We start from the raw sequence: 17,337 nt of genomic DNA on the forward strand, positions 1-17,337 counted from the left end.
CTCACACAGTTGAAAATAATTTTCAGTCCATTACTGAATTAATTATACCAGTGATTCCCAACATGGGGTATACACCTCACAGGTGGGGCCTGGGAAAATTGTGGTAGGGGCATGGGATCCAAATTTTCCTTTTTTTTTTTTTAGTGGGACATGAAATTGTGAAAATCTTTTTCTCACAGCAAACATACTACACCTATACTCAGCCTAACCAAACTAATCCCTCCAGCCAAGCATACTGTGTGAAGACTGCTGCAGGATAGCATTATTTAAAGCTCTAGTGTGGATATTTCTTTAAGGAAAGTATATAATTATGAGAAGTCAATAAATTATTAATCTTTTTGCATATTTTATAAAAATGGTATGGTGATTTGCTGTAAAAAAATTGTCTGTGGTTGGGAAAATGAGTTTATTCTGAGCTCATTGTGATTTTTGATGCTGAAATAATAAACCATCTAGCGATAACTAATTCATGGTTTTAAGTGTGAGCAAATATTAAAGAAAATTTTCTTTTGTTCTATAATTTCAAAAAACAGAAATTTGAATGTTGAAAAACAGCTAATACAAATGGATGAATATAATTTTTGGTATACAAATGGATGAATCTAATTTTTGGTATACAAATGGATGAATCTAATTTTTGGTATACAAGTGGATGAATCTAATTTTGGGGATAGTGATGCTCTGTTATTGGCATATGTGGGGTATATTGATCAAGAGGAGTTTCAGGAAGAGATGTTCTGTGAATCATTAGAAATGGTTGTTATCACAGTTGACATCTACAGTAAAATAAAACATTCTATCATGTGCTGCATATGATGGGTAAGGAAACAGGATACTTAAAAGTGAAGGATGAAAATTCAAGCATGCTAACTGTACATTGCATCATCTACTAAGAAAACTTAGTTCCCAAGAAAATTTTCCCTGTTCTTAATAAGATTTGGTAATCTAGGATCAACTGTATTGACATCATCAAATCAAAAACCAAATCTGAATGTCTTTTTAAGCAGTTCTATGTGATTCAAACTGCAGAGCATGTTCAATTATTGCTTCATACAGAAATAAGATAGTTGTTAAAAGGAAATTACTTGAAGAGATTCATGGAATTATTTGATGAGCTCAGTGAGGTTTTGTCAATAACAGATGACTAAGCATATGTCATTTATTTGATAGATATCTTTGAGAAATTAAGTAACTTGAACAAGAAACTCCCAAGAGCAAATAGAACTTTTGTTGATCCAAAAATAAAAATTTTGGGATTCACTACAGTTTTAGAATTATGCTTAAGGAATATTTCTACAAGAAATTTCAGTCAATTTTACTGGTTGATTCAATGTGAGATAACAAATACCACCCACCATCATCATCATCATCATCATCAACGTCTAACGTCCGCTTTCCATGCTAGCATGGGTTGGACGATTTGACTGAGGACTGGCAAACCTGATGGCTGCACCAGGCTCCAATCTGATCTGGCAGAGTTTCTAGAGCTGGATGCCCTTCCTAACGCTAACCACTCCGAGAGTGTAGTGGGTGTTTTTACGTGCCACCGGTATGAGGGCCAGTCAAGTGGAACTGGCAACAGCCACGCTCAAATGGTGTTTTTTACGTGCCACCTGCATAGGAGCCAGTCCAGCGGCACTGGTAATGACCTCGCTCGAATGCTTTTTCACGTGCCACCGGCACAAGTGCCAGTAAGGTGACGCTGGTAACGATCACGCTCAAATAGTGCTTTTTACGTACCACTGGCATGGAAGCCAGACAGCTGCTCTGGCAATGATCACGCTCGGATGGTGCTGTTAGCGCTCCACTGGCACAGGTGCCAGTCATTGAATTTGGTTCGGTTTCGATTTTACTTGCCTCAACAGGTTTCCACAAGCAGAGTTTAGTGTCCAATGAAGGAAAGGTTGGCATGAGTGCCAGTCGTCAAATTTGGTTCGATTTCGATTTCACTTGCCTCAACAGGTCTTCGCAAGCAAAGTTTAGTGTCCAATGTAATTGTTGATCATTTGAAAATGCTGATAGAAGACTTCAATGACAAATTTGGTGATTTAAAGAAAATGAATTCTCCTTGGTTAACTCAACCATTGCTAGTAGATATCACTGAAGTTTCAGTGCAGTTCCAAGAAAAGTTATCAGAATTGTAACATGAATACTTTGTTCAAAATGAAAGGTACCAAGATGAGGCTATGTGATGAAGTTGAAAGGAAATGTCCTAACACTGCCATTTCAGCAAAGGAACTTTTGATTCATTTCCTTATGTCTTATTTGGTTGAGTGTGGCTTTAGTGCTGATGATGATTTGCTTTGAGCTAAGAGAAGCAGACTTGAAATTACAAAATGTGATGATTTACAGCTGAATTAAAAAAATTGTCTCCTTGAATCAAGGAAATCTGCTATAGTCACCAGGTACAATGTTCTCATTAAAGTGATTCCTTTTTATTTCTTAGTTGATAATGTACTTTTTTTTTGTACTTGGTACTTAATAAAAGAGTTACCAGTAGATTCTTTAGTATTAAATAATAGTGATAAAATATCAAAAATAAAGTTGTTTTTTCCTACCACTGGTGGGGGATACATTTTCCTGGCAAGTTATAGTGGGGGCTGGGGGAAAATAGGTCCTCTTCCAAAATTGGTTATGTCTGGTCAAAAGACATCTTTAGATATATTTTTGTCAAATAAATAATTTCAATAAGGAGCTAGTTCAATGGTTCCTAGTACAAGTGGTATATTCCACCTGAATTCACTTTACATTTTAAAAAGGCTGTTAAACTAGAACTAAGTACCCATAATATATTGGCACTGATTTAACTGACTATATCCTTCTCTTGTTATAAAACAATAAACATGTGGTTTATTAAGTGAAAAAAATGCATTGATTTGGTAAACTTTTCATTATTATGAAAGGTTTGGAGGAAGAATAGATTAAGTAGGTAGACTGACAGATAAATAAATAAGTATATAAACAGATAGATAGATAAGTAAACAATTAGCTAACCAAAGAGACAAAATGAGATAAAAAATGAGAGATTTCATGAGAATAAAATGGGAAAATTTGGATGCAAATCATAAGAAAAAAAATACAATTCAAACCCTTAAAGCCAAAGAAAACAAAACAAAAAAGAAAACCAAATGGAATAGAGGGAGTAAAGAGAAAGGGAGAGAGGCTGAGATAAAAGTTCTAATGAGGTTGTTTTTGTCATTGAGTACTTCCATTATTCTGCAAGTTCTCACTAAATTCTTTCCGATGTTCTGTCATTAGAAAGTAATTCAGACAGTCCGATGATTGAGTTGCAGATAACTCATATAACTTTCTCTTTCTATTCAGTAATCATAAAAATCAGTCTTTATGTGTATGCGTGGATGGCCAGGGTATAGACTATACAAATGAAGCTACAACTAAAGGTAATCAGTATATGTGTAAGTGTGTATATATATATATATATATATATATATATATATATATATATATACATACACACACACACACACACACACATACATCATTGAGTATGTGTGTGTGTATACGCATAGTGATCTAAAGACAATAAACACAACAAAGAACCACACATGAAGACTAAAGTTTAACAAACATGGTATTAGTTTAATAAATCAATGGAGAAAGATAGTGTCTTAATATTTTGGACATTAGTCCTTCATCAGACGAAAAAAAAAAGAAAAAGAGAAGAATAAAGTGAGAAAGTAAATGAATAAAAGAGAGAAAAAAAGAAAGAAAATGGGATACATAAGGAGGGAAGCAGTAGGAAGGCAAAAGGTAAGGAACTGGGGAGAATACTATTTAGGGGGATCGGGAGCAGTTAAGAAGGGAAGAGTAATGGCTGTGTAAATGCATGTATCTGATTGTATCTATGTCTGGGTGCAAGAACAATGATGAGTAGTGTATGTGTGTGTGTCATAGTGTGGTATTTGTGTGTATAGATGTGTGCAAGTATGAAAGTATAGTAGTGTTGGTTAGTGGAGGCAGAGTAATGTTGATGTGTAAGTGTAATTGTTAGGTAGTATGAAAGCATGTATATGAGGCAGTGAGAGTGTGTGTGTGTGTGTGGAAATAAAAGTATTTTTGAAGAACATGTGATGGCAGAAGTTAGTGGGAGGGTGTTATTTATGTGGGAGGAAGTGCATAAGCAAAAACAAGTAGGGAAAATTTATGCTAAATCTTAGATCAAGAAAGTGAAAAACCATTGTTACACACATGGTACAGAGAAGGAAAATAGCAAATGGAAGTGAGGACTAAAAATGGTCATTTTTGAGAGAAGAGCAGACACAAGGAGGGAAGCAGTAGAAGTAACCTGAGTAAGGGAGGAGGTGTTGGCAGACTAAAGAGTGGGCAGCAAAGCTGAAGTGACAGGTGGAAGAGGAAGTGAGAACGGTGACAACCAAAACAAGGAGTGCTGATATGTAGAAGAATGTATGTGCTAATGTGTCAGTGAGTGTGTGTGTGTGTGTGTAGATGTGAAGGGAGTAGATGGCCAAGGAGTGGAAGAATGTAAGTATGATAGTGCCAGTGGATGGGTGTGTATGTATGTATGTATGTATGTATATATATAATGGGCATCGGTACCATTTTCCTCTTTCTCCGTTCTTCCATTCTCCGAACTTTCCATCTTTCCGACGAAGGGCTACGCCCGAAACGTCATACACTCTCTCTTTCCTTTCCTGAGCGTCCAATAATACTATCCATATCACGTCCTCACTTTGTTGTTTTTTTGTTTTTTTGTTATTGTTTTTTTTAACTATATATATATATATATATATATATATATATATATATACATATATATATATATATCAGTGGCATGCTGTGACTTCTGAGGTTGGTCATTTAATAAATACTTATTGGTTGAGCTGATTCATTTTGAAATTATTTAAGAGGACACATTTAGTTACGTAATATGACCATGGTTTTAGACCATTACACTGTCAAAGCCAAATCAACTGCTTTATCCTGCCAATTTCTGGAAAATAATTGACACTCACTTGAGCAGCCTGTTCTGATACTTTCTGAATCCTGTATATTAAGAGACTATATCTTGCACACAGACGTGTGCACATTGAACATACACGCATATATATAAACATACACAATGAAAGACAATGAAAATTCAACATTGTAAAAAGCCCTAAAAACACTAAACAAAAACCTAGCATCTCTTTTCATTTGTTGGGAGTAGCAAAGATGGGAAATATCGCAACATGCAAGGAAAAAATGAAGAAATGTAAATTACACTCACCAAATGATGAAAGAAAATTTGAAAGAATGTAAAAGAAAATTATTTATACATAAACACACACACATCTTTCAATGTGTGTGTGTGTGTGTGTTTATATTTATGTGTGTGTGTGTGTGTGTGTGTGTGTGTGTGTGTGTGTGTGTGTGCATCTTTCAATATACTGAGTTCAGTAAGTATCAGAACAGGCTGCTTGAGTGAGAGACTGGAGAAGTTAGAAGCTATGGCTTGCCAGTTTTTCATCATATTTACTGATTAAATATAAGAGTTCTTTATAATTTCCATGATTATTAGATTCTTCAGATTCAAAATGACCGTGAAATATTAATTCCTGATGATCTAGAAAAATAACTACATCGATCAATTGTTATTATAGAACACAAAATAAAAGACTTCAAGAACTAAAGGCAATTCTTCTTGAAAGACATTACCCTGCATCATTAGTTGACAATGGAAGAGAACGGGCCAAGACAATTGCTACCCAAGACTTACGAAAACCAAAACACACTCACGGTACATTAACTAGTCTCCCATATTTCTCAACACAAAATCCAAGAAATGCAGAAGCTTACACAATTATATACAACATCCCACAGCTGAATCAAGACCCACGTCTAAAAAAAGTACTCGCAACCCATAAAATAATAAAAAGCAAAAGACAACCCAAATCCCTAAAAAGCCTACTCACCAATGCAAAATTACCCAACACAAGCTGACCACCCACCGTAAAAAAAATGTGGTCGTTCCAACTGCAGGACTTGCATCCACCTCATTGAAGGAACAATATACAAATTCTAGTTGGGACACACTTTTGTCATAAAAAGTAACTTCACCTGTGCATCAAAGAATTTACTTTATGCCATAAGGTGTGAAGGGTGCCACAAAGATTACATAGGGCAAATGAGCCTTACCCTCAGAGAAAGGATGACAGTCCACCGCCAACAATTGAGGGAATCCACCACAAGACAGATACCACTTAGTGGGCATTTAGATCTCTGTGCACAAAACAAGTCCCCCAAATTCTTAGTTTTCCCACTATACCAATGCCCAGACAATACCACTGACCAAACACGAATTAATAGGGAAAATAATCTTATTAAAAAATACAGACCACAACTCAACATACTCTAACATACCCCCCCCCCCCCCCCCCAGGTACACACCCAAAACACACACAGATGTACAAAATCACGCACACACAAATACAATGCAAACCTCTGATGCAAACACACACACACACAAACACAATATCCCCACACTAGAGCACAAACCCACACACATTCCAAGAAAAAACATACATATATACACTTACAATACGATTCTAGCAACCATAACCAACACTCATAGACATATGTAAACACGTACATGCACACACACCACCAGATGCATTTAATGCCTACTTTGTAAACCTTAATTCTTTAACTTTAAATTTGACTTTCTATATATATATATATATATATAATTATATATATATATAGATAATTACTGATTGTTCATTACTATTTGTCACATGCCTCTCTTCCTCATTTTCGTTTTTTTACCCCACCTCCACCTCTCCATTTTGCAATCTAGTGTCCCTCCAACATATCTACCTTTCTATCAGCCTCTCCATTCTACATAAATCATCACATGCCTTTTATTCAATACCTTCTAAGACCATTGTTCTCACAAATTCATTTTAATCTTAAAAGAAAGGTGATTTAAGAAGGCAGTTGATACACACACACACACACACACATATATATTAACTGCCTTCTTAAATCACCTTTCTTTTAAGATTAAAATGAATTTGTGAGAACAATGGTCTTAGAAGGTATTGAATAAAAGGCATGTGATGATTTATGTAGAATGGAGAGGCTGATAGAAAGGTAGATATGTTGGAGGGTCACTAGATTGCAAAATGGAGAGGAGGTGGTGGTGGTGGTGGTGGTAAAGAAAGATAGGAAAATAGTGAGAAAGGGAGGCATGACAATCAGCAATGAACAGTCAGTAATTGTACTCGTACTCTAAATGGTGAAATTATGGTTGTGTCCTATGGCTTCATTAGTATACACAGATGAGGATGAGATAGAGAGAGACTGACAGAGTAATCTGTAAATGTGTATGTGTGACTTAATACATATATGACAGGAGTGTGCATGTGTGTGGAGTGAGAGAGAGAGAGAGAGACAGAGAGAGAGATGAGAGACACAAACATAGAAAATGATAAAGATAGATAGGAGATATATGAAGAGGTTTATTGAGAGCAAGTGTCAGTCCTTCCTTAAATGTTCTCAAATTCACCATGAGCCACTCATACCTATCCATGACAACAGAGCATCTTGTTATACAACGGTTCCAATCTTAAGTATTTTAGAAAACACTCACTCTTCAAACTGATATAAATTCAACTACATTCAATAAACCAAGCAACCTATTTGCTAATAACTCAGAATTTTGAAATGTTAGGTTCCAAAACTGTGAAATAAAGAAATCCAAAGAAAACTCTGGTCTGTTTCCTTTTTTACAGAAAATCATTAGAATCATTAGTTAGGTGTAGGACTTCTGTTTGTTGGGATGAAAAATCAGCAGTGCTGGTTCCCTGGTAAAGAAGACTCATGAACAAATGAAGAAACTTTAGAAAATAATCCTTTCTCTCTTTTTAATTAGTTTTTAGGAAGAAGGGCAGTGCCCATAGCCTTTGCAATCCATTTCAGATTGGTGTGATTGCTGTTGTTACAGTTTGGATACAGCAAATCTAAAATACCATTGCTAAATCATAGATATCACCATTTTCTTAAGATGGCCGGATGTAATTTGAGGACAAGTTGGCTATTTCTGAAATGTTGAGTGATCATGAACAAGCTCTTTTATTGGTTGAAGACTGGTAGTGAGATCCATGCTATTCATGTTCAGTTTGAGCATCACAGGTTGAAACAATGGAGAAACAGGGATAAGGAGTCTGTTATTACCCTAACTCTGATGTCACACTAAACACTTTCTCATGAACTGCATCTGCTTGAAGCATCCCTTCTTTGTTTTCTAATACTTAATTGTTCTATCTTCACCAACTATGTGGCTATAGTGACAGCTCCACACTGAACTGGGAATACTCTAGCAATTCATTCTATTTATGGAGGATAGTTATCACAGTTATTGTGTTAAGTGAAATTTGAGAATTTGCTATGCCTTTTCAGGACAGGTCATTGTTCCTTTATTCATGTCAATGTTTGGAGGCTTGAGTTCAACCTGGATCCCACATGCAATTTTCACACAAACCATACATGTTATTTCTTTCTGAAATACAAACATCTCCTCCTCTATTTCTAACCCATCTCTAATGTCCAGACAACATGCTAAGTTCCAAATTTGCACTGAGGAAAAAGTAGTTTTAACAATTACGTGGAATCCACTCTCTTCCTCACTCATTTTTCTCATCTTGATGCTAACAATAAAGTCTTCTAAACATTTTGGTTCAAGATTTCTCTTCCTCATTCCTTTAAATACATCTGCTGGTACATGGGATCATGCATTCGAAATTTCATCTAAATAAAGTTTAACCAGCAAATGCACAAGGATACAAAACCATGGATACAAAAATGTGCTTCTGTATATTTCTTTCTTTTGGAAGTCAATTGTCTTTCTGGCTAAGGAAGAACTCAAAATCATATTTTTCACCAAAAAGTTATTAAATTATCACAGTATGACACAGAGGTAATATAGCTGTGTCTTTTTACTATGTCTTTTAATATAGCTATATTTGTTAATATAGCGATATCTTTCAACTATGTCTTTCCAGTAGTTGATATTTATTATTTTATATGTTCCTTTTATCACTACGCTTGAAAGTGAAGGCTGTCATACACTGACTAGGTCTTAATGTCATAGATGTCTGAAGTTACAACAAATGTTAAAATATTATTAGTTACTGACTCAAAACTGCTTAGTCATGAAAGAATTCAGTGATGCCACTGAAATGAAAAACAATGTGAAAGCTTGCCTATTGAATTTTCATCCAGATGACATGTCTGAATTATTTCACTTTAAAGCAATTCTATATTCTTACACCAACCTCTGATTACATTACCCATTTTAAGATGTTAGAGTGCAATTTGAGGAAGACATAGTAGCTCCTTCTTGCAGGTTAAGTGACCATATAGAAACTCTCTGTTGAAGACTATGCTTCCTTGGTGGGATCAAGATAAGACTGAAATACACATGGAAATGTCATCTATAATTATCAGAAAAATGAAAAGAACATTAGTTATAGGCAGGTTCTTATATATACATACAGGGTGTTCAGGCTAAATTTGAAAGTTTACATTATTATTATTATTATTATTATTATTATTATTATTAACGCAGTGAGCTGGCAAAATTGTTAGCATGCTGGATGAAATACTTAGCAGTATTTTGCCTGTTGCTACATTCTGAGTTAAAATTCCATCGAGATCAACTTTGCCCTTCAACCTTTTGGGGTCAATAAAATAAGTACCAGTTGAACACCTGGGTTGATGTAATTGACTCATCTCCTTCCCTAAAATTGCTGCCCTTGTGGCAAAACTTGAAACCATTAAAGGCAGCTAGCTGGCAGAATCATTAGTACACCAGACGAAATGCTCAGCAGGCTTTTGTCTGTCACTATGTTCTGAGTTCAAATTCCACTGAGGTTGACTTTGCTTTTCATCCTTTTGGGGTAAATAAATTAAGTACTGGTCAAATACTGGGATTGATATAATCGATTGTCCCCCTCCCCACTAAAATCCAGACCTTGTGCATATAGTAAAAAAGGATTATTATTAGTTTATTATCAATGATGACCAAGGACATAACATGAGAGAAGATGTATCTGACTACGGCCAACCAGTCTCATGTGTGCTTGGAAGACTCTGCACCAGATAGGGCACTGGTGGTCAGTTGGGAGTGAAGGCAGGAAGTTGGCTCTTGACTAATGTAGTTTGCATTTCATTTTGCCCCAGCAGTCCTGTTCTGTTCAAAGGAGGTGGCACCTCTGTTGGTGCAGGTTTGTCAGGCAGGGTAATCTTGTACTTGCATTTTCTAGATGTTGTGGTTGATCCCAATGCTCTTCAATGAGGCTTTAAGTATGTCCTTGGAACACTTTTTCTATCCACCTTGCATATATTTGTCTTCTACCAGTTCACTGTAAAACAGTTTCTTGGGAATTTGTGTGTCAGGCATTCAAACAAGGTGGAATGCCCACTTGACTTGCATCCTCCTCAGTGCCTGGGACCTTGTCTTGCTAAGTGATTTTCAACAACTTTCTCGGGCAGTTCATTTGGAAGTGGTTTAGCTTTTTGGTGTGACATTCATAAACTGTCCAAGTCTCACAGGCATACAGTAGCATAGGTAGTACAACTGCTTGGTACACCTTCAACTTGATAACCAGCATAATGCCTTTCCTCTCCTATACTGATTCACATAGCCACCCAAATGCTGAGCTTCCCTTGATGATGTGTGTGTCAACTTCATTGAATAAAAAAATGTTTGTTTACTGAAATGATCATAACATCTGTTTGAATTTTCTTTTTCTTCATTTAAATAATTATTTTTATACACTCTGTGAAGCATATATTATGCTTACTGGATTATACTTTGGATATGCAAAATGTACTACTTTCTAATCAATTGGAGTTTAACTGATGTTTATTCAGTTAATGAAATACTATGCTAGCCATGATGTTCTGACGAGGTGATAACCTGGATTATGATTATCTCCTCAATTCTTAAATACACACACAAGGGGAAGTCAAAAATTATTTGCTCTTCCACCATAACATATCTTTATTATTGTCACACAGCCTTCTGTGCATGCATGCTTATAGTTGGTACTATTGTGGTCATGTGATCAAAGTTTGAGCCAGATTGTGCCATTTTTCTTTCTGGGCTTTATAGTGTAAGCATGGCTGCTCCACTAGCAATGTATACCAAAGAAAAACAAAGAGCAGTGGTCTGATTTCTCTGGTTGGAAGGTGTGTCAGGTGCTGAAATTCATCAGAGGCTTTTAACACAATATGGGGACAGTGCACTACCATGTAGAAGTGTGTATGAGTGGACTGAGAAGTTTAAAAGTAACTGGACAAGTGTGATGCACAAAGAAGGAGCAGGACGTCTGTCAATCTCCACCACTGATGAGAAAATTCAGCAAGCTCAAGAGATGGTAATGGTGAATTGGCAAGTTATCATCGATGAGGTAGCTCGTTCTCGGCAGATTAGTAATGGTTCTGCCTATCAAATCATATATGATGAGCCTGGCTTTCATAAAGTCTGTGCAAGATAGATGCCAAGAAAGCCTGCTGCAGAGCACAAGTGCAAACATCTTGAGGTCTGCCAACATTTACTCGATCACTACAACAATGAGGACGAAGAATTTTTGAGCAGAATAGTCACAGGAGATGAAAGGTGGGTCCATCATTATGAGGCAGAATCCAAAAGACAGAGTATGGAGTGAAAACATCCTGGCTTGCCAGCAACAAAGAAATTCAAGACTCAGTCTTCCATGGGAAAGGTGATGCAAACACTTTTTGGGACTCAGAAGGGCTTATACTGGAAGACTACCTGGAAAAGGGTGTATGATCAACAGTGCAAGATACAGTGCTTTGCTGGCTGACAAACTGAAGCCAGCAATTTGCATCAAATGCCGAAGCCTATTGCCAAAGTAAGTTTTGTTGTTGCAAAACAATGCACACCTACACACAGCCATCCAGACTGTTGAAACCATTAACCAATTGAGTTTGCAGGTGCTGGAACACCCTGTCTACAGCCCAGATCTTGCCTCTTCCAACTTTCATATCTTTGGACCACTCAAAGATGGTTTATGAGATTATCGATTTCCTACGGATGAAGATGTGAAGGCAGTGGTGCTTAAATAGTTGCACGACCAACCAAAAACTTTCTTCTTGGAGGGAGTACACAAGCTTGTGGACTACTGGATGGAATGCATCGCAAAGGAAGAAGACTATATAGAAAAATTATGTACTTGTTTATTCCCTGCTTTGTAAATACATTGAAAAAACCAGAGTGCATATGATTTTTGACTCCCCCTCATACATATATATGTACACACATACATTATATATGTGCATCCATCCATCTTCTTCTCCACCCACTATTCCTGGGTGGGTCATGCAGGTAGAGTCCTGAGGCACCTCCATACAGTCCTGTAAGAAGCGACCATCATTAGACTTTCAGGTAGGATTCCCAAGCATAACCAATTTGAGACAATGGATATTATCCAACTATCTTGTTCTTGGTCTGCCCTTAGATTTCTTGCTGGTTGGATCAGCATGAAGAATCCATCCTATGGCATTCTAATGACATGCCCATACTACTGTAGCTGTAACCTCTCAATATAGTGAAGTAGTGGTTCAACCTGGAGAAACTTCCTGATATCTAAACCGTACATCTTGTTAATAATATTACTCCAGAAACCCTTCAGGAGACCTCCATTTCAGCTACTTGTATTTACAATTGTATTCGTCCAGTCATTACCCAACATTCATGACCATAGGCACATAAACCAAATTAAAGATGAGTTCAGCTTTTTTGACAACCTTTCCACTTCTGAGGATTAAATGTTAAACTGGCACATTACTGTGACACATTTTAATATCCAATTCAGCCTCCTGCCTTCTATTGCTTAAACATCTCCACTTGTCTTAGTGAAGTTTCACTAACATACACACTACACTGGGAAAACTTTCTTGAGAAGGCCAATATCTCACTCTTTGCAACACTAATTCTCATCCCTGCCTTGTAGCATTTGGCTGGTGGACCCATTCAGTGCCAAATAGCACCATATCATCTGCAAATATAGTGAACCAATCCTACACCCATCAATTGTGAATTCACTTCCTTATGGACATATCAATCCAGTTCATAAAAATTATGAAAAGGTGAGGTAACAATATATCCTGTCAAAGTCTAACACTCTCATTGAAAGGTTTCAACTTAACACTATTTACCCAAATACAAACAATCATTTGGGCATTTATTTAGGTTCATAGCAACCAGAAGATGCCCATTAATCACAAACTCTTGCAAAAGAGACTGAAGTCTTAGAAGTAATTAAAATGCTTAAATGTAACAAGGCCACCAGAGAGGATAAAATTTGGTTTGAGATGATAAAAGCCTTAATTAGAGAAGGAGATGATCCCAATTTTTAAAAAGAGAGACAAAAGAGAGTGTGCTAATTATATAGAAATTTCCTTGGTGGACCTCCCTGATAAAATCTACACCAGGTGCCTGGAAAAGAAATGTACAGTAATTGTCAAGCCCAAGCTAACCGAAGTACAGTATGGCTTCCATCATGGACACAGCACAATCAATTATATAAATGTATGTCTGCTTCAGCTGAAAAGCTGTAGTCAGGCTGGGGTACCATTGGTTTTGCTACATTTTCATTAATCCTTCTTTAATAGTTGGCATTTAGTGAATGAGGGAGTCTGATGTCGCTGGCCCCATTTGCATTTCTTGATGTGAAGTTGATACACCAGGGACTCTTTATAGTAGGATATCAAGTTCTATTTTGAAGACGTCTACATCTACCCCGTGTAGATCTCTGAAGTCTTTCAAGAGAATATCAAAAGAGTTGTAGGCCCTTGAATCCCAAGGTATTGCAATATCTGGTCAAGTATTTTGATAGCAAGGGGAGATCTTTGGCACTATGCGATGGCATCATGTTCTAGTGTTAGTATAACTTTCAATGCCAAAGTTTGTGACAAGTCCTTCCAGGATCTTACAGCATATCTTTCCTGCCTTCATTCCAGGGAGTAGAGATGTAAACTCTTGAGTCTTAAGTTAATCAGCTACCTTGAGACTATTTTCTTTGTGTGGCTTTGTTGGATTGCTTTGAGTTCTGCTATTAAATTTAAACTATGTGGTGACCATGGTTGAGAGCAATAGTCAAAACAGCTTAGGACAAATGTCCTCAAGGAAACCATGTCCTGTTCTCTCGTTCCAAAAGTTCTATCCATCTAGCTAGTTGCCCACATCTCATTACCAACTTAGTAATATGCATATGGAAGATTGTATCATTAACCATGCCAATACCCAATTGCATTTAGGTTTGCCTGCAGATAGCATAGGGCTTGGAACTTTTCAGCATCAAACTGCATGTTATTGTCCTCAGCAAACTTGTATATTACATCTAACTCTTGTTGCAGATATGTGGTGTTGTTAGGGTTCTGTATCACATGTGAGACATTTGTATCATCTACACAGCTTGTAAGGGTGGCTGTCTGTGAGGCTGAAGGCATATCTGAGAGGGCTACTATGAACAGCAACAGCCCCAAGAAAGTGCCCTGCAGGACTCCATACACTAATTGTGTTTCCCATTGGTACTGCTGCCACACTTCTATCTTTTAGAAATTCATGCAGTCACTTTCCTAGTTTTCATATTCTACATGTCACAAACCTTTGCGAAGGCCTTCACAAAATTGAGATATATACAATATCCACATTTGAGTGGTTGGGTAACTATTTCAAAACCCAGTCATAGTGTTGCAGTCTTCTCTTGAAATTTGATACCTCTGCAGTTACTTCTACCTAAAGTGCCTGCTTTATCTTTGTAGCAGTTGACTATGGAGCTGCTACACTAGTTGTTGGGTATGACCTCTTCTCTTCCTGAACAACCTGATACGGGTGACTAGGTTGTAGTCCACTCTACCACATATTTTAAACATCTCAGTAGTAATTCCTGATGGAACAGGAGCAGTACCTCCATTGGGTCTATATTAGGAAGACTCTTTTTCCCATGCATTCTCCACAGCCTTTCACTGCTGCATTACTATACCTTTTTCGTTTCAGAATCACTAAGTGCATGTGTACTATGATCCATTTGTATTCAGTTCTATCCCTCTGTTACACCATCCTGTAATCCACAACATCTCATACCTCTGGGTTTCATGCTATAGATCCATTGGAAAACCTCTTTCTTTCCATTTCTCCCCCTGCTACTAAGTCCAAGCTTCTCTTCTAGCCACTAGTGTATTTCTCTGCAACCCTCATTCTTCTAATCCATCCAAACTAGTCTTGTCCCTTTTATTGCTCTATCTACTTCACTGTTCCGCCACCACATCACTGATAGCCTGGCTGAAACTATGGACCTGCTACTCATTTAATTTGTTACTTTCATTAGGTTGCTACAAAGGAACTTGTCTCTTCCATGTTATAAATCTCTATCTACCCCCTCCTTCTTGTTGAATGTTTTGGCTAGTATTTCTCTAAATTTCTGATTGCTCACTGAATCTGTAAGCTTTCATAATTTCCTTTTTCAGATTGGTTTGCAACTCTGAGTCCTTTTAGCTTTAAGTCTGACCTATGTTGGGTTGTACATTCCTCACTTAAGTAGGGCTTTGCATCCTGAAGCATTTATCTGTCCTATTTTCTAATGAGAATGCAGTAAATCTAGCTTGTATGCGCACTTGACTGATGGATGATCAGGTGACTGACTGGTTTCCTGAAGTCAGTGTTGCAGCTCATCAGATTATTTGCATCACAGAACTTCAAAAGTCATATTGTCTCCTCATTTCTAGGATCAAGACCATATCTTTAATGTACACTATGGAATCTATTGGGTTGCTGCTCAACATGTCTGCTGAAGTCACCAACCACAAAGACAAGGCCACTGTTACTCCTGCAAAAGGACCTCACAAAATCAATCCTTTTGTTCATCTGCCAATCTTGATTGAGGAGTAAATACAGAAATAAATGCTGCTGTTGTATTTTCCAAGATTAGTCCAAGCTTAGTTACCCTGTCATACACTCTGACTACCTTGATTATCTTCTCTATCCATTTCTCTGCTGAAAGTATGCCTACATCTCCCACACCATCTATTGTCCACCCAGAAAAGTTTATATCTCTGTTCTTTACCCATGAGAAGTCTAGCTGAGGTTCCCCTTCATGTTACCTCTTGCACACATCTACATGTCTCTTTTCTAGCATTTCAATAATCTCACCAAACCTACTTTTCATTGTGCCTACATTGATTGTGGGTGTTCTAAGGGTGTGAACTAGTTGGAAAGAGTGAGCGGGTAGCATCAGAAAAGATGAAAGTCTGTGCAAATGTTTGCCTAAAGGTAGAGGGCTCTTGCACATACCCAGTTAATTAAACGTAAAAGCATTACTGCTCACTGAATTACTATATTCTCTAAGTCTCCAAAACCTTAGGACTAGGAGAACATATATGTATGTGTATATGTGTATGTGTATATATATATATATATATATATATATATATATATATATATATATAATTCTTCCTATATATATATATATATATATAAATTCTTCCTATATATATATATATATATATATATATATATATATATATATATATATATGGGAGAATATACAAATAATAACAACAGACGAGGACAGGTGGTGTAAATAACAAAAGGATATATTAGTATGACGCTCGGGAATACGGAAAGTCTTTGACGTTTCGAGCTACGCTCTTCAACAGAAAGAATACGGAGACAAGGAGAAAAACACGGAGAAAAAAAATTGAATAGTGTTCAGTCAACGGTCAATCATAATATAAATTAATTACAAATTAAAAGGGTAAAGGATTATCAATTTATTAATTAATAAATCAATTAACAATTAACAATTTTTACCAAGCCCATCGGTATGAAAGCACCATTATTGGTGGAGAACTTATTTAAAAGCTCATATATATTTATAAATATAATTAAGGGATCAGCAAATATTTGCTTCACCATATACCGAAGTTCAGAAATAGCAGCTAAAAAAGCTGAGAATCCCATAGATAGCATCACTTGTAACTCACAAAGGCAAAAACAAGAAAAAAACAATGAAAACTAACCAATTCCGATGTTTAACAGTAAACGCGTTTCTAGATCATGATTGATAATAATCAATTTCCTTCATCAGTACTGTATTCCAGTAGTAAATTTGACTATGCTAGCAAACCGTGTGAGCATGGACTAGTAACATTCCACACCGGAATACAGTACTGATGAAGGAAATTGATTATTATCAATCATGATCTAGAAACGCGTTTACTGTTAAACATCGGAATTGGTTAGTTTTCATTGTTTTTTTTCTTCTTGTTTTTGCCTTTGTGAGTTAC

At 36.7% G+C, this 17,337-nt stretch overlaps 1 protein-coding gene across 2 annotated transcripts in view; it reads right to left on the minus strand.

The window, feature by feature from the left end:
* LOC106871622 (protein scribble homolog) overlaps nt 1-17,337 on the minus strand; it is a 772,291-nt gene that overhangs the window by 96,617 nt on the left and 658,337 nt on the right. The window lies entirely within an intron of this gene.

This window comes from Octopus bimaculoides, chromosome 3 (assembly GCF_046866305.1).
Source record: "Octopus bimaculoides isolate indiv1 chromosome 3, ASM4686630v1, whole genome shotgun sequence".
In the NCBI taxonomy this organism is placed as follows: domain Eukaryota; kingdom Metazoa; phylum Mollusca; class Cephalopoda; order Octopoda; family Octopodidae; genus Octopus; species Octopus bimaculoides.